Source organism: Microtus oregoni, unplaced genomic scaffold (genome assembly GCF_018167655.1).
Source record: "Microtus oregoni isolate MIOR12 unplaced genomic scaffold, Mior012 000000F_ref0000247, whole genome shotgun sequence".
Lineage (NCBI taxonomy): Eukaryota > Metazoa > Chordata > Mammalia > Rodentia > Cricetidae > Microtus > Microtus oregoni.
Window position 1 is genome coordinate 7,070,182 of NW_024543059.1, and position 23,491 is coordinate 7,093,672.

Sequence of the window (23,491 nt, forward strand, 5' to 3'; positions counted from 1 at the left end):
TATACAAGTCAATGCTTATTATAGGAATGAGATTTGAAATGTGGTTAGTAGTAGCAAGCATTTATATGATGCTTATACATTTATACTTAAGCTCTAGACACAGTCCAATGTGTTACATGTGTTAATTCCCAGCTCTTGGCTCTTTCTGACATACCTTTCTCCCTCTCTTTTTTTTTTCCTGAGGCAAGGTTCCAGTGTGTACTCTTGGGACTAGCTGTGTAGACCAGGCTGACCTGGAATTCGTAGACAGGTTGTCCCTGTCTCCTGAGTCTTGGGATTAAACATTTCAGTCACCACTCTCTGCCCGAGAGCTTTCTTACTCTCTCTGAGATTGACTGACTTTTCTTTTCCTTCCTTCCTTCCTTCCTTCCTTCCTTCCTTCCTTCCTTTCCTGCTTTAAAGAAAAAGAAACAATAAAAGCTTTCTCTGAATGCCAGCAAAACACTTTGAATGTGCACTTATGAAAAGGTCGTGGCTGGACTATCCACATCTGGTCATCTTTTGGTTTTTCCTTGTAAACTCAAGTGACTTTATTGTGATTATGACCAGTTTAATTTGTTTCCATTATACAAAATACAAGGTGTTATTTCTTGCCACAAGGATTTCTTCATACCCTTTCTCTGTTAGGCAAAGAAGAGCAGCAGCTAGGTCAGGCATCTGAAAATTCTTAGAATGAATCTTGTATTGCTCTAATTGGTTGTCTCCCTTACTCCGCACAAATCCTTATTTGGTACCTCAGGCTTGTCACCTCACTGCTTCCTGAGGAGACAGAGAAAGCTGCTGCCTCTTTGTTCCCTCCCTCCACTCCCACACACATATCAGTGCAAAGACTTTTAGAGTGTAAGAAACGTTAGCTTTTCTGCTCAGTTCTTTATAATCTACAGTGAAGAAGATGGCTCTGGTGACGTTAGTGTTTCTGGGGGCGGAATTATTCAGTAGCAGGGTTTAGGCAGAATGAGAAGCTCCTTCAGGTTGCCAGAAAGTTCTACAGCAGGAAGGACTTATTGTTATTTACTCCTGTTGAGCATCAGTGCCCTTAACTGTCCCCCGCCCCCCATAAAACACCCTTTCTTTAATTGTCCACCTTTATTGTTGGATTTCCCTTTCTGTAGTATTGTTTGCAAAACCTGTTCTTTCCTGTCTGCTTCTTTAGATCTTAGGTCTTAGTGTGGATAATGCTATTCATTCATTAATTTATTTTAGCAATATTTACTAGAATCTATTATGTTTCAGGTTAGATGTAGAGAAAAATTGAACAAAATTTTATTTCTCCCTTTGTACATTTTATATTCTTTTAAGAGCTGTGTCTCTGTGTGTGCATGTGCACATGGGAACCTATGTAAGTGTGATCAATGTGCACACACAAAGGCCAGACGACACCCCGGGAATCAACACCCACCTGTGTTGTGTTACAGGGTCTCTCATTGGTCTGAGGCTGACCAATTAAGCTAGAAAGGCTGGATCAGGAGTCCTAGGGCTCCTCTTCTCTGCCTTGTAAGTCCTGAGATTATTCCCTATGAAGGGGTATCTTGCTCAGCCTTGATACATGGGGAGGGCTTTGGTCCTGCCTAAACTTAGTATACCAGGCTTTGTTGACTCCCCAAGGGAGGCCTTTCCCCCTCTAAGATGTGGAGAGGGGAGGGGTAGGGAAGAGGGACAAATTGTCCTCTGAAACACACACACACACACACACACACACACACACACACACATCCGAATAAATATAAATTAAAATAAGGAATAACAGGGTGGGCCTATTTGAATGCAGCTGAATGAGCAAGCAAGAGGAAGAAAAGCAGAAGTTGAGGTGAACAAGGTAAGGGGGCTGGAGAATGCACCACATTAGACACTTTGGGGAGAGTTTTTCTCTGCCAGAATTGGGAAACCATAGGAAGCCTCTGAGTATAAGAATGGCTTGTTCTCAACTGCCCAAAAGGTACACAGAATCTCTGGGTTTGGAAATCAGAGAACATTTGCTTTTCTAGGTCTGGTTTTCTTGTTATTAGTGTCCATGTGTTTCTTTTCAGTTTCATTGTGTTTAGTGTGTATTGGGGTCAGCAGCCAGAGTGAAGAGGCTATTACTTCTGATACTGTGGTGTCTCTGATGTGTGCAGTCTCATGATTTTTTTACTGTTGAAATGAAACCAGATGGGTTCTCAAAGCCAAATGGCTTTTACGTAGTACATAATCTTGAAGTGCATGAAATAAAACATTTCAGATTTCTTTATCTCAAAACAAACAAACAAAGAAACAAACAAAAACAGACCCGTTTCCTTTTTGTATTTAGTCTGTAAAGATCTTAAATACGTGTCACCTACTAGGTCTTGGGATTTAATCTCAAACGCCCAGTGGAAAGAGATCTGTAATTTCAGCCCTTTGATATGTGTAGCATAAAATTCTAGCTTTGCAGTGTTTCTGTTTTATTTGAAATTTCTACCCCTGCCCTCTTTTCAGCAGTTAGGATTTTAACCTGCAATATGCCATTGGTACCACAAGAGGGCAGTAGCAGAATCAGAGTAGAGACTTTCTGGGCTGTGCCGATGATGGTGGTGTTTTGAAAGGAGATGCAAACCACTCTATCTTATTTTAGGAAGACAAACAAGGAACACTTTATCTTAAAACATTTTAAGAAAAATATTCAATCCAAGATTTGATTTTTGTTGGCTTTTCTTGAGTGCTTGTTCTGTGCTATGAATGATTCATTTCTCTCTCCATTTCATCTCTGTTCTACTTTGAGCATATGACCCCCTCTGATTTCATTACATTAACCAATTTTCAGCTCCTAATTATGGTTAGTTTCATCCAAGCCTCTTTTTTTATTTTTATGATATATGTTGCTATATTTATATTTTTAAAAACACGTATATATTTAAAAGCATAATATATGAATTTGTTTTCTTCCACTGAGCTTGAGCTGCTGAGCTAAACTCCGCAATTCTAAATTAGTAAAAGAAAGCATTTTTATATTGCTAAGCAACCCCTGAACTGGCATTTAGTGTCACTGTGGACACTATAAAGGAGGAAAGTTGGCACAGAAGAGCCATCAGTTTGCCTTTTGCCAGTTATGTGGCTACGGATAAATTATTTAATCTCTAAGCTTCAAGTCTCTGACTTGTAAAGCGTCAAAATAATAATAACAGTATAAGACAGATGAGAAGCATAGGTAAGCTATACGGGGGCCTAGCACAGCCCCTGAAGCTGGTAAACACCCCAAAATGGGACCTGTATCCGTCAAGAGCTTATGGAAAATGCTTTCTCATCTCCAGAACTATCACTTTCTTTGTCAGTAAACAGAAATGAAATGACATGTTCAGGTGAAGCAATTGACCACTTCTAGATACTTTAAAAAACTTGGGAGAAAAAAATTCTTTAAAACTACATTATATCAGAATGTAATTGATACTCTCCTACCAATTTTGTGACCCGCTTTGGGAATTTAAATCTGATAATGAATGAGACAGCATTTTGCAAAGAGAAATTATCTGCATGTGAAAGCCCCATCAACATATCAATAGAGTACAGAGTTGTCCTCTCGTTTGCCTATTGGTGGTTTCTGAAGCTATGGATATTTTGGTGCAACTGGAGAATGCCAAGGGAGACTGGGTAGCCCCTTTAAACCCATACAGCTGCTGTAGGGTGATATACCATCTGTTGGTAGCACCTAGTAAGCTTGCCAGTACTCCATATGGACACTTTCATAGAAACAAGGCTTTAATTCAGAATCTTTTTGATTGTTGGAGAAGAAAGATGGGAAGAGTAACTATTTGCTTAGCATTATGTGTAGTCTTTGGGAGAACGTAAATCATGGCAGGTGACTAACTGCTGACAAATTGGAATTCGGACAGTCAGGGAGTAGTGAGAAGAGGCGTAATCAGAGAGGGAAATATAAATGGGCAACAAATAGTTTCAAACCTGAGCTTTAGTTGTTAGTAAAAATTGTATTATACCCACATAGCAAGAGATACAGAAAATAGACCTCATGAGAATAAGGCAACCATCTCCTCTTCTGTTCCCTTTACCAGCATCCTTCTTTTCTCTCTTCTTCTTCTTCCCTTCTTTCCCTCCCCTTATCACTTAGTGCTTTGAATAATTCATCTTTCTGTTTCTTCTCCAAGCTGCCCTCCATGTTTGTACTCGCTGGTTCTTATATAAAAGTGGGCCCTCGGAACATCTTTCCTAGCGTCTGCCCAGGTCTCTTCAAGGCAGACCCTTCTACTTTACTTTTTGTGGCTTCAATCTTGGAGTACACGGTTTAGATCCTATCTTCTTGATAATGTTGCTAACAGTGACAAAAGTAAGGTCAACTAATACTCTAAGACTGAGGATTTGAGAACCAGGCATTTCAGGTAGAGGGAAGTATGTGAGCAAAGGCAGGATACTAGTAAAACCGACTAATTTATAAAGGAAGACTCGATTAGGGACCTTTCAGGCTTTATTTTGGACTCTAGAGTGATCCAGCTAGGTAGATATTTTATTGGCTACCCTTTCTCTTTTAAGTAGAATTTGTATGAGTACATAAATATAAGTAGTTTATAGAAGATGAAACTAAGGCTTAAAAGTGTCAAAGGACTGGGTCAAGATACATAGTAAAAAAGGATGTATCAGACACAAGTAGACATGGGCCTAATATTTCATACCTCCCTAAAAGATGTGGGAAAAGCTTTACACAACTACTAGAGAGTGGAATTCAGTCAAACAGGCGACTGTACCCAAGGAAGCAGAAGAGTTTGATTGAGGTAAGACTGTGGAGTTCAGGCTCTTTCCTTTAGAGGATGTAATGCAAAAATGTGGAATCATCGACTCTGCCGAAGAAGTCTAAGAAGCCAGCATTATGCATGATAGACCACAGACATATTCTGGTGGCAGAGAGATTACTTAGGAGGCTGTCAAATCAGGAAATATTCGACGAGTTACCTGGAGAGCTATATTTCTTTTCTTGAGGATAATGAATGGTGAGTTTTTCCTGTATGAAGTGTAATTCCTCAAGAATATTAGAGATTTATATAAAAACAAAATTACGTTGCATTTATAAAATAACTCATACTAGTTTGTAAAATAAAGGACAACTTTTATTTTAGGATGACCCAGGTAGCCTGAAGGTCCTTCCCAAAGATGTATTTGACCTCTCTCTGAGGCTGACTTAGCATTTACTATGAGTAATTTATAGTAAGACTCTTTGTTGTAGTGCTCAGGTTAGATTTTTCAATACAGTCCTCAAAAATGGAAAGAATGCTTTAGCTTTCTAATTCATATCATTCAAGTGTAGTTAAAGGAGATTATGTTCATACTAGACTGTAAATATGAGAGGGCATATCAACCACTCTCTGATTGAGATGGTACAAATACAAGCATAAAATACCACTAGTGTTAATACTAACTTTGAAACATCTTTTTTTGCAATTTCATCTCTATTTTTAATAAAAGGCTTTTATAGAATGTTAGTTTTCAATTAAAAATTTTATATATGTATGCATTATATCCATGTCCCGTGTGTCCAGATGAGGGTGTAGAATCCCCTGAAACTAGAGTTCTAGGCTGTTGTATGTAGCCTGATGTGGATGCTGGAAATCAAATTGGGTGTGTTTGTGCTCTTAACTAATGCTCTATCTCTCTAGATCCATAGAACATTATTTGCATTTTAAACATTTGTTTTGACAGAGGATGTCCTTATATAGACTATGGGTGTCACTATGTAGCTTAGGTTGACCTTGAACTTGTGATCATTCTGCAGCAGTCTCTCTAATGCTTGGATTATAGTCATGTTCTATCACACATAGTCATAGATATGTTATAAGTAACAGGCTTCTGCCTTGCCTTCACAACAGACTCTCTCAAGCTAATAACCTTTAGCCATATTTAAAAACTACCTATGAATCCTCAGTAATTACTGAGTGTTGTTTTATCTCCTTAACATATTTTAGCTGATTTTTTAAAAAAAGTCCCACTTGTCAATCAAGATTTTTTTTTTAAATAATAAGTAGACAGATTTTTCTCTCCAGGCTATCCAGGGCATCTGTTGCAGTGTTCATTACACTGTGTGGAAACAAGATGCCCCAGTATTTTACCTGTGTGGTGATGAGAGACTTGACAGCAAGTATCAGAGTTAGTCATGGAGCCACAGTGTGCCTCAGGCAGCAAGCATTCAGTGAATCCTAATGGAACGGATGACTGGCTATTTTTATTTATGCCAGAAAATGATATGCTGTTTTGTTAAAGTATAGTGCATGCATACTGTTCTGTAAACCTGTCTTTAAGATATCCTGGTGGACCCAAAGCCAAGACAGCTAATCCCATGTAAGATTCTGAAGCAATCTGTGAGGTGTACAGAAATGAACCATCTCAGTCAGCACATCCCTTGCTTTGTCATATACGTATTTAAGAAGTAGAATATGGGAAAACTTTGGGATGAAGGGATGTAATGTAGTTCTCCATCCTTCCTTCCTTGCATATTCTGAATCTAAGTAGTTCTAGGGCTTGGGATCTTGAGTATTTCCCTTAATGGACTATTAGCTAAATGTTTTATGAATTTTTGCAGATTATACATGTTTGTAATTATGACTAATATATAGGTGTGTAGGTAAGATTGACAATAAATACCACAAGACTATTACTTAGCATATGAATGACCATATCTGTTTTCTTTCAAAGTCTTTTGTGGTTATCATCGACAGCCTGATTAAAAAAATAAATCAAGTTTTATAATATCACATATCTCAATAGCAGGAAAACCTGAATTCTCTTTAATATAGTGTATCAGAGTCAGCTCTAAATATAAATAGATATGATTAGTTAATGTCTAATTGAGTTTCTTAAAGCTAGCCTATAATATAAGTCAATTTCAAGTGATGTCTTCAGAGTACTACAGTCTTGTGTGCAAACTTGGCTAGGTTGTATCCTCCCTGTTATTTAGGTAAACAAATAAAGTGTTGCTTTAAAGTTATGTTGAATAATATTTATAGTCAGACATCTTTAACTGTAGGCTGTTACTTGATGTATGCACAGGCATTATAGGATTAAATGAATCAAAGTAATTCTAGGGCTTGGGGCTTGTGAATTCACCTATTACTTAAATAGTTTATGAATTTGCACAGATAATACATGTAACTATGACTAATATTTAGATATGTAGCTAAGATTGGCAATAAATAACACGAGATTATGACTTAGTATATGAATTACTATATCTTATTTACTTAAGAGAAAGTTGTTTTATTAAGAACAAAACAAGTTGTCCAGACAAGGATTCTGCTTGAGACTAGAGTATGATTCCAACACATTTTCAGATTGTCAATTTGCTGGACAGATTTTGACTTTTTAGTTTCAACAATTAAAGAACCAATTTCTTAATATCCATCTATCCACCCACCCACCCAACCCATACACTAATCAATTAGCCCATCAGCCCATTGATTGATTGAGAAATGTGTCCATATTTCATGTTAGTTTTGCTTTTCTGGAGAACCATGACTAATGTAAGTGTTAGCATATTTGATAAGAGCTCATCCTAATGTAACTCTTATATTTCAGGATATTGTCTGAACACTTTATATGCATGCACATTTAATTATCATAATAGTCATTAACCTCTTATTGTTGTTTTATAAATGAATAAACTAGGGTGCCGAAATTTTACATAATTTCTACAATGCCACATATACTGTACAAATGGTATACACTGTTTGATTTCTTTCTTTCAGTAATCCCATGAAGGTCATTCTATAATTTGCTATCTTTCACAATGTACTAGAAGACTAAGAATTCAATCTCAGTATTTTTTCTTCCTCCACAATCTATGCTCCCCATGCATTTTCTTCTAGGACTATCATGAGGTGTCAAGAATTTTGAGAAACATGACTGATCTAATGAGTCTAAGGACTTATCCAACGCAGAATGTCTTGTAGCATTTATCTGAGCTTCACCCATCTTCGTCTGGAGTCTTTCAAACTTTACAAAAATGTGATCAGCCTAGTTAAATGTCATCTGCAGGTCAAGGCAAAGGCTAGACATATTCACTTAGACTCATAGGTAGAGGAAGTAGGTGGGATAGGTTCAAGGTGAAGCCCACAAAGCTAAGGTGAAAATGGGAAAAGTAGATAACAAGATGGAAATAATAATTTCAACAATTTCATAGTGGGTTTATAAGCTGAAGGGTCTGGATAAGCTCTAGATTTAATTAGGTATTTGGCAGGAATCATTAGCAAGGTTGTAGCCATATGATTAGTGCCTGGGTCTTTTAGTAGTATAGTATCGTATAGTGTATTATTTCCATAACAGGAACTGTTGCAGTTCTTCTTAAAATCAAATAAAGCATATGCTTTCTCAAAATTCTACCCACTACTTTTGGTTCTGAAACACAGGGCAGATAGACCTAATTTTCTAGTTTTAAAAACATCTTTCTTTGTTCTTTTCTCGACCTTTAAAAAAATTCATCTGATATAGATATCACAGAGTGCTTTTTAGAGGTATCATCAACCCCAATTATGTATTGTTTTCAAAACTACAAGAGAAAATAAGGGACTGTGAGATATGTATCTTTATTGTAATCATGCAGTCTGAACCAAAGTCACTGGGACAGAGTTTTCTGATCAATTGATTTAGTTATAGCCCAAACATAAAAAACAAACTATCAAGGTTTGCTCAGGAGGAACATGCCAATAAAGACAAGAAAAGAGCTCCAAGGAGCCAGAACCAATTCTCTACTTTCAGAAACTTGTCAGAGTTAAATAGAATACAATAAATAAAATGCCCAGGACAGTGTTTGTTCATAAATGCTCAACAAATAAAGGGTATTAAATACGGGGAGTGATTGCTATTGGCAGACACATTCATATTCTGAGGAATGAACGCTGACAACTTCACAGTGGTACATGTAGGACAGACCACATACAGACCACACACACGCACACACACACACACACACACACACACACATGTGCACATCACTCACATGCACACAAACACCCCAAATGCACTACAGTTTGAGAGCTTGCTGCATGGGGCACACTGTCTAAAGCAAATCTTCTTTTATGGAATACAGCAGTAATTTAAGTTAGACTACTGTTCAGTGTAGTTTAAGGACCTGAAAAATGGGTGAGTGAGTAAATTCTGATGATCTGCATTCTATCCCCAAACCCATATGTTGGGAAGAGAGAACTGACTTCTGCAAATTATCTTTGGACTCTTGCACAAGCTTTGGCATGTGCTGCCCCCAATAAATACATGGTTTTAAAAAGTTGTTTAAGTTATTGCGTGATTTCCTTAAGAAGAATTGATCTTATTTAGTTTAGAAATATAGTCTACATTTTAAGTATTTTAGCATATTTTAATATGTTAATATGTGAAAACATGTCTTTTTAATTTATTTTTTTTATTTCAGAGATTATGACACAGTAAATTTTCTTTTCCTTTCTTCCCTCCAAGACCTCCCATATAGCCCTTTTCTCTCTTTCAAATTCACATCCTTTTTCATTAATTGTTACATATGTTAAATATAACCGGTCAGTTTGTATAATGTTATCCACATGTGTTATATTCAGGGCTGACCATTTAGTATAGATAACTGATGGTTGTCAAAATGATATCTTTTATATGGTTTTAGATAGGAAATTTTTTAGCTGAGTTTTGGTTTTGTGTATCAGATTATGTCCTAACACATATTCCACACGCGTCCTGAGTTAACTGTCTTCTGTCAGCGCCTCTGATGGTTGTAGTTGCTGTGTGTCGAGTGGGAGGATAGAGATGAATGATAGATCCCTGCTTTCAAGGAAATAACAGTTTGTATGAAAGATGGGTACATGGCCAAGTCTCTGAATTTCACATGGTTGTTGGTTCATTCGGGCTGCTCATTTCACCAGTTCATAGAGGTGATAGTTTAAAAATAATGGTTACAAAGGGGGTTACCTTTCAAAACTCTAGAGGTGGACATCTGAGAGAGGATAGAACATTTTGGGGCCCTTGATGAAGAGAATTTGTTGATTCAAGAGTGTCAGTTCTTAACTACCTCCCAAAGACCCCAATTTCTAATAGCACCATGATAGGTTATTGCTCACTGCCTTTAGTCGGATTTATAGTGAGGATTCAGAACAAAACGTTGGAAGCAAAAGATGTGAAAAATGTAGAATTCATTGAGGGAAGAAATATGAACTCATTTAAAATTTAGAATTGCAGACAAAGCAGGTATGGCATGCCTGTCATGATTGCTAAAGAGGTTGGTATAATCAAAGAGCCAGAATATTTTATACTGGGACAATAGAAATGTTGCCTTGAGGGTAAGATTTCACTCACCAAAGTCTTCAATGTGTAATGATTGAAATTAATTTGATAAGGCAATACTTAAAAGGACTAACTTTATAGAATAATGCTTTTGGGTCACTGTGCTTGAGCAGGTCACTTAAGGGACTATTTCCAGGCTAGCCATGCAGATTCTCAGAAGCTGCCACAGAAACAAAGGCACAAAAGGGCCCATGTACATTTTGAGTTGGCAGCAGGACTGGTTTCATCCATGTAGCATTAGCTTTGCAGGCATGTAAGAGTTATTGGATCATGGATGCTTGTGACAAGGCTCCAGATTTTTTTTTAAAGCAATGCTTGAGTTAATGAAGCTGTTACAGGATTAATAAGAATCTATTCTAGGTGAAATGCACTGAGCTCAGACAGTGTGAGGCAGGATTACATTTCCTGCAGGGTAGCTATGGAAAGGTGAAGACCAAGTTGCAATAGTTACCTCAAGATGTTGGGGTCACCAGGGTATGTGATATGGGCAAAAGAATTCTACTACTACATAGCCAGCCCTAAGAGAGAGCCCCTGAATGCAGAATCACCAGGCCCAAAGGGATAGGGATATTCAAGCCCCATGAAGACCTGATGATGCTACCATGTGCCCCAGAAGGTGGACATAAGTGCTATAGGATTTGGTATTTGCCCTGCTGCGTTCTAGTTTTGGTATGGTCTTGTATTTCCTTACTAAACAAATCCTGTCCTTTGGGGTTGGAATGTTTATTCTTTGATACCAGATATTGGCTTTTTTTTTTAAATTTTATTTTATAAGGGCTCACAGCTAAGGGACTGTGTGAGTCCCCAGGAGACTTTTAGAATTTAGGATAATCCTGGCATTGTTGCAACTACAGAATCTCCCAAAGTTTGAATAACTGATTTTACAATCTGTAATGGAATAGGCCTGTAGTAGCTAGAGAGTGAGTATTCAAATGGGAAATGCCCTCCACAGGGTTATGCATTTGGACACTCTTCTCCAAGCTGGTGGTGCTGTATTGGTAGACTTGTGTATAGGGGCAGAGCATGACACTTAACATCCAGCCTTGCTTCTAGTCCTGTGTCCTCTGCTGTCTAATCCAACATGTGAGGAACTTTACATTCCTGCCTGTATAGGTAGGAGCCATCTAAACTTCCACATGAACTGTTGTTCCTTTGAAACTATGAATCAGAACAAACCTCCCCTTTATGTTTCTTCTGCTGTGTTTTGTTATCATAAGAAGAAAAGTGGCTAAAAGAGAAGTGGATGTAAAAGCTGAGCCACCTCAGTCCTGCCTTCATTTTAGGACTGCATTCCTCTTCCAATAAATGAAGTATTATATTTTTGATATATATTTTTGAGAAGAGCAGAATTAGGTGAACCCAAGAGAAAAGACACAAAAGGGAAACAAAATATTTCTCCATAAGGTTTGCATCCTGTTTAAGTTGGATGTTTAGACCTTTTCCCCCTCAAGACTCTGTTGGGTTTGACTTGGTTTTTCTGAGCCACTTAATTTCTTTGTTGTAGATTACAGATTTTTCTTACTGCCTTGAATATTTAGATAAAAGACTGTGAAACAGTTACCCTCCAAAAGGAAAATATTAAAGGGACACAGCAAACAAAAGAACAACCATAAATTGGATCTAGCAGCTCTTAACTTTTGCATCCCACCTTTACTGTGGTTTCTGAGGTAGAGGGGACATGGGTCTGGGATTGAGACATACCTCTTCCTGCCATGTGATCCCAATACATTACAGATAAATGAAAGAGTGATGGTTTTGCTGTCCTCAGTGGTGGTCACATGTTCTCCTCATCTTTAGGTACTTAAGATTTACATGATTAACACAGAGGGCATTCAAAGAAAGGTGACCAGAATAGAATGACCAAGAGACACCAAACATGCTCATCTCCTTTGTAAAAGTTGAGTGTGTTGAAGGCTTATTCTCTACTTTATCTCTACTTTTACTTATCTGGCAGAGTGTCTACACATGGTAGGAGCTTAATAAAAGTGGCTTAATGAATGAATGAACAAATGGATGATGCCATCTCTCTACTAAAGAATGAACCTGTGGACCTTCCTTTAATACAAATTAAGTGCACATATTGAGTGCAGTGGCCATGTGAGTTGGAACAAAATAAGTCCTAACTTCAGTCTATTTGTGTTCTCTGTAGCTCAAGAATTGCATTGAATGTGCCCACAAAAGTACCGAGAGAAGAGTTCATGTGGATTTACCACTTAAAACATTAAGCTACTTATTTTTGGCATTATTTTGGTAATTTTGTTGGTTGGTTCTCCACCTGGAAATTTGTCGGTGATGATATCAAGTGGCATGGTTACAAGCTTGGACCCAGGATTTTGAATAGATTTTATTTGACCAAGTGTCACCCACCTTTGGATTGATCTGCACGTTTGCACTGCCAGGAAATGGAGTATGGTTTGTCCCTGTGACTGCTTTGAGTAGTGATGACTTTGTGTTCCTAGGACTTGCTTGTTATATCACTAGATATAAGAAAGTTGCTCTTTCTCTGTAAATACAGTGCGCCCTCATCTCTGTCTTGATACATGTTGTTAATTTTCTGCTCTATTACATTGTCATTTATGTGTATATTTACAGGAGTTTTTCAGCCTGGATGATTTATTTTTACACATTTTTAGTTCATTTGATAAACTGAAAAATTGTAGTTCAGGTTGTTATAATCATTTCATATTGGATTGCTCATCTGAACATATTATTTTTTTCTGATTATCTTCTACTTGTTGCAAAGTATTGATGGCAGTGACAAATCAGACCTGTTTTAAAGACTTCAGACTTTCTTATTTATGTCCAGAACTATAAAGTACCTTCCAGTACTCTCCCTTCTTTAAAAACAAAGAAACTAGAGATCCAACACCATTCCTGAGATTTCATGTCTTTAAGTTTTGATGCCAGAGGTGATGGTTGCTCTCCAGGTTACATGCTTCTTTGGAGAGCATCTTCTTTCCTTTTCAACTCACTACTGCTCTTCTTTTTCTGTCTGCTTTTCCTCCCTCTTCCAGTGATGAACAAATATCATTTTAAAATTAGTTTTCCAATGCAAGTATCATAGGATGGTAATTAGAAGCCCTTTTATATATTTAGAAAGATAACACTTATGTCTGCATCCTAAGTATTTTATATTACTCTTAAGGTGTACTTAAGATTCTATTAATTTAGAGTGCTTGCCTCATCAGAGCACACGATAATGAAAGATGTAACCAAATAGCTGAGTGGCAGATTTGAAGTACCTATGAAAGAATAATAACTTTAATTTTTTTCTGAGTTATTTGAAAATTAAATATTTGGACTTAAGTAAAATTAATTTAAATGACTAAAGTATTTTTGTATTTTAAGAATTAAAAATATTATTTAAAATTAAAATCTAATTATTCCAATTTCCTTTTTCTCTTTCCTCCTACTAACTCCTCCCATGTCTTGATCTCTTTCAGATTTATGGTTTCTGACCCCCTGTTCTTCAATTGTTGTTACACATGTCTAAAGTATTTTAGTAAGTGTGGAACATTCTCTAATATAGAATAGAAAACATAATCCTTACAAGTGTGAATGTAAGTATGGGTATTTGTATGTGTGTTTGTGTACATGTATGATTTGCACTCTACATAAAAATTCATTGTAACTACCAAATTAATATTTAAACACTGCCACACATCAGATAATTAAGTGTCTGTTACAGTGTGACATCAGTGGAGTTAAGAGGAATCTTTTTAATTATAAGTCCATAAATGGATATGTTGGCAATTTTACTTTTAGCTCTGCAGTATGAAAAATGTACTTGAGACATTTAATCATTAAGGTTGCTGACTTATAAAGCAAAATAATAGCTACTTTTGTCATCTTAATTTTTTAATCCAATTTTATAATGGTTTTGATTCTTTAACTAAATAGCATAAAATAATTATGATTATTATAAAAATAGATGACAATGTATGTATGAATGTATGTAGGAATGTTTTCTGAGTGAACTGTCAGTGCTGATCTAGAGTTAGAGATATTTTCTATTTTATTATTCATAACCTTCCTGACAAGTTCCGTATGTTTTAAATAATTAATATAGAAAATAAAGGAAATAAAAATGTACCTAACTTTTAAAAAGTGAAAGAGTAGGTAAATATAATTCATAATTATAAAAGTAAAAGCTCGGACTTCTGGAGAATGTTCCTCTGGTAAACTTGTGAGTTTTCATTTTGAGTCAGGGTCTTGCTATATGGCCCAGGTTGGTCTCAAGCTCAGAGTCCTCATCTTCCAGCCCTCTCTGGGCTGGGATTGTAGGTTTTAATATGAAGCATTCCTAAGAGACAGGAAAAAAGAATACTTATTCACTCACTATATGGAGCCAGTGACAGAGCAAAGTCATAGTCCCACAAGAGACCAACTTGGTAAAACAGTGTGATACTGGGGTCACTTGCAGGAGCATGTGACATGGCGACTCAAAGGCAGCTGTGTCATTGAGAGTTCCGCTGTGTCTCGGGTGAGGAGGCCCAATCCTGGAGCCACTGGCATGCTTTACAGTCACCTTCACGGGTCAGGTCAGAGAGACCATGCTCCACAGCAGGTGCTTAAAGCTTTCATAACTTTTGGCACATCTTTTGGGACTTGTCAGTTTCAGGAACTGTTTGAGACTTGTGAGTTGTTTACTTCCTGAGTCCCATGAGCCTTTGCACTTCTTCCCTCACAGATAATTTTATTTCTTTTCTTTTTTGGATTTTCGAGACAGGGTTTCTCCAAAGCTTTTGGTTCCTGTCCTGGATCTAGCTCTTGTAGACCAGGATGGCCTCGAACTCACAGAGATCCACCTGCCTCTGCCTCCCGGGTGCTGGGATTAAAGGCATGTGCCACCACCACCCGGCAGATTATTTTATTTCTGAGGACATTGCTATACAACACGGATATGGGCTACCACAGTGAAGTGTGGTTGGTCTATTTTAACTTAGCAAGATATTATAGATATTTTTCCATCTTGATAAGTACTTTTTCCCATGTGATTTTAATGAAATAATGATAGCCACACTAACAAAACTTTAGTTTACTTAATATTCTTCTTTGAGTATTTTGCAATATATTTTTATGTATAATAAAACACTAGAATCTGAGGTAAGTATCTGTTTCATTTTACATATTTATTGTATACGGTAATCTGTTACATAAATGTTACATAAAGGTATCACATATCAGAAGGTATCATATATTGAACATATCCTCACTGCTTTTTCTCTTTTTTTGTCTGTCCCCTTTACAATAGTGCCTTTTGTTTCTTTACATAATTTAATTTCTTCTTTTACATCACCTATACATGATTTTATGTGACTATATAAAATCTTGGAACCACGAATTAGAGAGAAACTATGATACCATCTTCTGAGTCTGTTTTAATTTGCTGCTGTTACATCCAATTCCCTGTAAGATGCAAGACTCATAACTTCTTTATGACTGAATAAATTCTGCTGCATACATACAGCAAATTTTTGTTATCCATTGTTTATTCATCAGACAAACTGGCTTATTCCATAACATGCCTATTTTGAATAATGCTGCAATAAATATTGATGCATAATTGTTAATGGGACATTGACTTGGACAAATACTGAGTAGTGGGTAAGCTGGTCCATATGGGAGATGTACAACAGGTAGTTTTGTTGGGTATCGTAGTCTAGGGTGCTGATTGTCTTTTATAACGTGATATAGTCTTTCTTTGCTCTCCTAGCCTTCACAGTTTCTGTTGTGAAGTTTGCTGTTAATCTGATATGCTTGCTTTTATATACGATTTATTGCTTCTCTCTCTTAGCTTTCAGAATACTTTATTTGTTCTGTGATGTGATCTGGGAAGTTTCTTTGATCTTGCTTTTTGAACTTGTATGGTCATCCCTTTCTGTAAATTTGGAAAAGTGTCTGCTATGATTTTATTAAAAATAATTTCTGTTATTTTGGCATGGAATTCTTCTTCTATGCCTATGAATCATGGATTTGACTTTTTCATTGTATTTCATAGATGTTGAATGTTCTCTGCATACCTTACAATTAATTTTTCTTTCATTGCCCAAATGTTCCAGTTCCTTTATTTGTCTGTAATACTTGGTGTTCTCTCTTCTCTTTGATCCACATTCTCTAGATAAGGCAATCTACAGAGTTTTTATTTATCTCAGGGAACCTTTCATTTCCAGTATTACAGTTTGATACTTTCTTCAGTATGTCTATGTATTTATTGAAATCCACTTTCATACCTTGCATTGTCTTCATCATTTTGTTCAATTGTTTGGACTCTCTTGGAATTCATTCAGGAATTCATGTGCCCTTGATTTCTTTGAATATAATCACGACTGTTCTTTTGAATTTCGTGGTTAAGAATTTATCTTAACTCTTGTTAGAGGTCATTACAGCAGGATTATACATTTTTGGATTCCTTTTTTTTCATGTTTCTTGTGTTTTTGCATTGGAACTTGTGCACCTGAGATTCGTCTTTTAGATAAAAACAACAACTGTTATTGTTTCAGTGGAAGTGTTTATAATGCTCAGGGTGGATTAGGATGTGGTTGGGTTGAGGCTTTGTTTTCTTGTTGCTAGGGAGACCAGGATCAATCTCCATTCCTCTGATAAGAGCAGCTCTGAAGAATGTCACTATCACAGGGTAGTTTCATTGTGAAAATACAATCACGGTTAAATAAGGAGCCAACCCTTAAGCACTGATCACTGCAGGAACGAAAGAACATCAATAGCACTTTGTACACAGGCATATGAGTTGCTGCAGGTAGGAGTGGGGAGAGACAAACATGGACCAAAACCGTCACTAACGTTGCGTTGACAAAGAAAAGGTAAATATAAATGGGAGTCAGCAGAGAAAAGGGGGTATGCGGAGATGAAGCAGTTTTGGATAATGGTAGATTAAAAAATATATCAGAAAACCTAAAATAGTGCCAGCTTTCAGGCATATTTCCCAAGGAAAGTGCATCAAAAGGAAAATGCAAAAAAAAAAAGTGGGCTTGAAAGAGGAGGAGAGAGGAGGGATGGGGAGGGAGGAAGAGGGAGAGAAAGAGAGAGAATGAATACACGAGTGCAAGATGGTTTCTGTTCAGTGACATTGGGCATTAAATAAAGTGTAGAGTCTAAATGGCTGTGTCTTGGTGTTCCATCCCGGGCTCTCAGATGCCTATCATACTCTGCATAGTCCTTTTGGATGTCAGGCACTGATGCTAGTCTCTTTTGTGGGTGGTCCTTCATGGATCTGGTCACCAGCTCTTGTCTCACCCATGGGCTTTGGTCAGGGATGAGTTGTGAATTCAATTATTTCCTCTGGGCTTTCTTTTGTGAGGCTAGGTGACAGAAGCTGGTCCTGTCAGTGGGTGGTCCTTCACAGGTCTTATCCCAGATGCTGGTTACACCTCTCTGTGCCTTTCTTAATGTTGCATGTACTATTAGAGCTCACATTCATGTTTCCTTGTAGACTGGCTTCAGCCAGGTTTCTGCTTCAATTGGATAATAAACATCCCTGATCCCAGGATTCTTTCCTGCAGTCTGGTGGTATTCTTCAGGCCCATTTTCAGCACATAAATCTGAGACACTGCATATTTCCCAAGTTTATGGCGGATCTGAGATTAGCTAACTGCCAGCTCAGCAGGGGTCATTTTGCTTGGCTGTTGTTTTATAGCATTTCACATGCTGTCTCTCCGCTGTTCTGGTGCAGCACTCAGCAGGGCTGGGTTGTCTCTCCCTTTCTGCCATACACAGTTTCTGCTCCCCTCCCTCTCTCCCTCCTTCCATCCCTTCCTTCCTCCCTCTCCACACCCCTCACCTCTGTGATCACAGTCCCAGTGTTCTGAGGTTCTCTGTTTGTGGTGTGGTCCTAATCACTTCCTTTCACTCAGTGGCAGGGAGCTCCTCAGATCCACCAATCTCTCTGAGACAGACTCTGATCCTTCCCCACCCCCCAGTCTTGGTCTGCTTTGTATGGTTTCCTCTTTTACTTTGCTATTGCTCTGAGTTTTGGCTGTCTATGACCTCTTTTGATAGCTGTTATCCAACTTTCCCAGCCACTCCCCAGAGACTGCAGCTGACTGTGCCCATGTGTCACCTGCCCTCATCCAGCAAAATGGAAAAATTTTCAGTTACATTTTTTTGAGTTACAATTCTGACTGCAGACATTATCTCAAGTGGGACTCAGTGTTGTTATAGACTTTCTTCTACCTGCTCTCCTCCTTCCCCTACTTACTGGGTATTTTACAAAGATGCCATTTGCAATCCTGGCTTCTGAGGACAGTCACTTCATCAACAGGAATTTACTTGTCAGTTCACATTTTTCACATTTAATATCCTGATAGTTTCTATTTTTATAAGTATTGCCACAAGTTGTCTTACACACTCACTCTTTATTTTCCTGTGATTCTTTTCTGTGAATATATTACCTGGAAGTGGATGTGCTGAATTGTCTGACCTTTTAATTTTTACTTACTTCCATTACTATATGGTTACTGCTCCCTCCAGTTCTCAGTATAGGAATTGAGCTATGATGGGTCAGTTTGATTGTTCATGTGACTGTGACAGTTCAGTGTGTCTGTGAAGATAGTTCCAGAGCTGCTAAGGGACAAGATCTTCCCTAAATGTGGGTACCATTCGCTAGCATGGACAAGCTCTCTCTCTCTCTCTCTCTCTCTCTCTCTCTCTCTCTCTCTCTCTCTCTCTCCTCTCCCCCCTCTTCTTCCTGATCCCTGTCCTCCCCTCTACAAAAAGTGATCACCTTTGCCCATGTAAGCCTTTCCACTGGTATGTCCTATCTCTCCACAGCCCAAAAACAACAGGGCTGCCAACCATGCTTGACACCTATAGTTGAGCACATATTTCTCCTTGTAAGTTGTTTCTCCCAGACAAGCATCACAACAACAGAAAGTCTGACTAACACACATGCTTATACACTTTGAGATTTTTTTTTCCTTTACTCTCCGGCTGCTGCTGCTAGTGTTCTTTAACTCAGAGAGAACATCTGAGTTCTGTGTATACTTTTGAGTTGAGTAAAGATGAATCTGCACTATTTATTTTTGGTATCAAGGATAATATCTAGGACTGCACACTTCTTGTGTAATCCCTGCACTGTTGAGATATATCTGCAGCCCTCTGTGTTTCCTTCTTATGTTGATGCTGATGCAGGCTCATGCTGTGTTTTCCAGGTTGGCCTTAGTCTCTCTCTCCTCTCTCTGTCTCTCACTCTGTCTCTGTCTCTGTCTCTGTCTCTCTGTCTTTCTCTCTGAAAGCAGACCTTGAGTTTACACTCCTTCTGCTTCAGACTCCCAAGTAGAAACTTTGACATTTTAGCTTGGCAATACTCCTGGGGCCTTTGGTAAAAAAATTCTAGACAGCTTTATAATTCCAATGATTACAAGATAAATCATGGAAAGAGCTACTGTAACTTTTCTTTTGAGATGAATCCTGTGTAACTAAGATTAGTCTGGAAATTGCTATGTAGCCCAGGCTAGCCAGTCCTCTGTCAGTTCCCCACAGTTGAGATACAGACTTATTCCACTGTACTTGAATGCTATTTATGTTTTTTATTGTTCAAATTATAATTTATATTTGTCCATTTCCTTTCCTCTCTCCAAACCCTTCCACTTTCACATACTCCTCTCCATTCTTTAATTCCATGGCCTCCTTTTTCCATTAATTTTTATTGTATCATGCCTGTCTGTCTGCCTATCTATCTATTTATATTTTTTCCTGAATATAGCCTGTTTAATTCATATAATGCTAATAGTATGTATGGTTTCAGGATTGACTGATTGGTACTAGCCAACCAAATGGGTAACACTTTAATGTATATTTGTTTGTGTGTTTCATGGTACACTATAAGCTAAGGTTTTTAGATCTAAAATAAGAATTATACTAGATCATAACACAAGTAAAATGTATTTGTTCATCACTAGAAAATTATATTTGAGTGTATTAGCTTAGAAATGGCAGATTTCCAAAATTTGGAACCCATGAACTGATGCTACATCCACCAGTCTAAATATTAGAAATATTGATTTTGCTTAATTTTTAATGACTAGAGGAGTATATTGAGTATATTACTTTAAATATTCAAACCAAGCTATTTGCAGATGCCTTTAATACTCATGTTCCTTTAATCTTTCTACCAGTATGCTTTTTCTTTTTCTGACATCGATTTTGATCCTTTGCATTTCTTATGATGCTGCCACAGCAAACATTGTCCACCAACTCTCCTTGAAAATTCACTTTTAAGAACATATACCAGAGCCCAGTAGTGGTAGTGCTCACCTTTAATCCCAGCACTTGGTAGGCAGAGGCAGGTGGCTCTCTGTGAGTTTGAGGCCAGCCTGGTGGACAGAGTGAGTGCCAAGACAGCCAGGGCTACACAGAGAAACCCAGTCTCAAAAACCCCTCCTCTGTAAAATGTATCCGAATTATATGGTCAGCATCCTTCTTATCCTTTAGACAACCATCCCTTCTACTACAGCATGATGGTCTACAAAGTTGCTGTAGATCCTCACCAAAGAAAATTCTTTGCTAAAATGAGTCTTTCCTACTCGGAGACCCCTGTTCTGAAACCCTCAGGCACTATGTCAGTTTGTCAATACTTTCCTGGGTTGTTTGTGAAGCTGTGTTTTCTTCCTTAGGTCAGTGTCAAGATCAGATTTCAGTTCTGTTTCTTGTTCTTTGTCTCTGTTTGACTCTTCTTCCTCCAAAACCCTTGGCCTAAGGGATCCTCTCCACTAATGGACACTGACTCTTACAACTTTCTTACCCTATATATGAGAACGATTTGGGCAAGAGATATAATTATTGCAGCATATCCAGCTTGTCTGTGATTTGGATTTTTACAGTCCAAAAGCCCTTCTTATAGGAAAATCACAATAATAAAAGCAGTAATAAAAATTCGATAAGAATATAAATATTCTTTATTTATGAAAACATACATCTAACAAGTTACAAATAATAAAAGTAACTACAGCTATCATAAATTATGAATCACGATAACTTTTACCGGAACAAGGCAACAACTCTTTGTGATTTTGATTTACATTTGCCTTAATGATTAAAGATGTAGAACATTTTCATGTACTTTCTAGCCATTTTTATGTCTCCTTTTGAGAACTATTGAAACCTGTTGCTGTTTTAAAATTGAGTTGTTTTCTGTGATATCCATATTTTAGCTGCTTATCCCTTGTCAGCTGCGTGTCTTATCCATCTCACAATTGTCCCCCCCGTGAGGAAGCTTAGCTAGGTGTAATCACATTTTAAATTTTATTTCTCATATGGTTGGGTTCTTTTTCAAAAAGTTCCTATTCATGTCAGTGTTTGAAAGCCTGTCCTCTGTTTTTGTTTGGTATATATATATGTATTGTTAATTCATCTCATAGTTCAGGTCTTATGATTTTAATTCCATATCTATTGAAAAGCTATAGTTGCTGGGAGAAGAAGAATCAGCTTCCTGCATGGACAGGCTCCGTCCTTGAGCAAGTGGTCAGTCCTAGACACAAATACAAACACATAAGAGTGATGCTAAGTGAACTCAGTGGTTTTGTGTGTGCACACGTATGTGTGCACACACATACACGTGTGTAACAACAATAATTAATGATGAGATCATGAATTTGAGAAGTAGAGGGGAGGACAATGGATGAGGAGAGGGAAAGGGTCAAGTGATGTCTCTGGCAGTCTATTTCATTAGATTCCCATAGAAATAGGAAAAATGTGTGGGCAACTTATAAAGTATAGGGGTGTATGATTAAATACAATTCCAGTAGGGGAGAATTTCCATTTTGATTAGATCTAAGGAAAGGTGAAAATTCTTCCAAGAATACTATGTATTTTGAAAGAGGGAGTTTCTAAAGTGATTGTGACAATTCATACTCAGGCTGTCTTTGCATAGTGCTTTCTGTTCCAGGCATCACAGAGCGTGGCTATGTCATAATAGCATCCCATGACTGTTGTAGTGCATAGCAGAAATGGACATACAGATTATTGTTACATGAAGAATGTAAAATATGTAGCCACTGATAAAACTAGCTGTGAATGTCATAAATATCTCAATATGATAAAAGTAAATGTGTTTTTCTTCTCCATGACTCATCTCTGGTTCTACAAAGGGCCCCATTTACTCTAGTATCACCCTGTACAACAGAGTGGAGAAGATGTAAATCATAAACATTTGTGATCAAAATGTACTTTTTAATCTTAAAAATTACACGGCCATTTGAAATCATTTTTAAGAGACTTCCTTGGGCATCATGCCTAATTAAGGACTTGGTCTAAGAGAGTTTCTAAGGCTTAGCGTTTAGTAGGCCTACTAGCTTTGCCTTTTTTGTTGTATTTGACTTGATTTATAATCAATGTTTCATTTTTAAATCCGTTTCATGATCTGCTCACTTCAATGTCTTCAAGGATTCTAGAGAAAAGTGAGAGTAAAAGGAACTGAAAAAAATGAGCAATAGTGTCTTTGCAAGAAGACAGCACAATCCTTCCCCCAAATTGGGCCATACTTTAAACCATATTATTCCAAAAGAAATGACTTTTAAAGAATTAATCTATTCACAATTTTATTAAAAAGCCGGTGAATTAATTGAATGCAAATTCTAAAGCAGGTATAGTAGCATGATAGTTTGCTAAGCACAATAAAAATGCATATTAGAAGATATTGTATCTTAAGCTAGTACAGTGATTGATAATGTATCTTAAGCTAGTACAGTGATTGATAATATAGCAGACAGGTAACAAATGTCTGACAAACAACAGACTAAAGCTGATATACTGTTAATCTTCTGGTGCACTCAATATATCTGAGTAGGTACATTGGGGATTATGGGCTACTAGAAGAAACTCATTTATTACACCTGTTCTAAGAGTTTTTTGGCATTAAAACCATAAATGGTATGTGGAGGCTATATTTCTTGCCAGTTGGTAATTTTATTATTCCTTTTTACTCACGTAAACATGACTGTCCCCCCCCCTCTTCTGAACCCCTGTACCAATTTCGTTCTGAGTCAATTAGCACTTCATTGGAATATATATCTTCATTTATTAATGTACAGTCCATGACCTAATGCAGAGTTTCAACTCTTAGATTGACAACACTCTCATTCTGGTTACCTCTCATATGTCTCTTTTTCTCTGTGTCTCTCTTTCTCTCTCTCTCTTGCTCAATTGTTCTCTCACTCTCTCATTTAGGTCTCCATGTTCTCTTTCTTTATTCCTTCCTTCCTTC

The 23,491-nt window shown here is 37.4% G+C and overlaps 1 protein-coding gene across 6 annotated transcripts in view; it reads left to right on the forward strand.

Moving 5' to 3' along the window:
* Dlg2 (discs large MAGUK scaffold protein 2) overlaps positions 1 to 23,491 on the forward strand; it is a 1,645,338-nt gene that overhangs the window by 193,423 nt on the left and 1,428,424 nt on the right. The gene's annotated exons all lie outside the window — the stretch shown is intronic.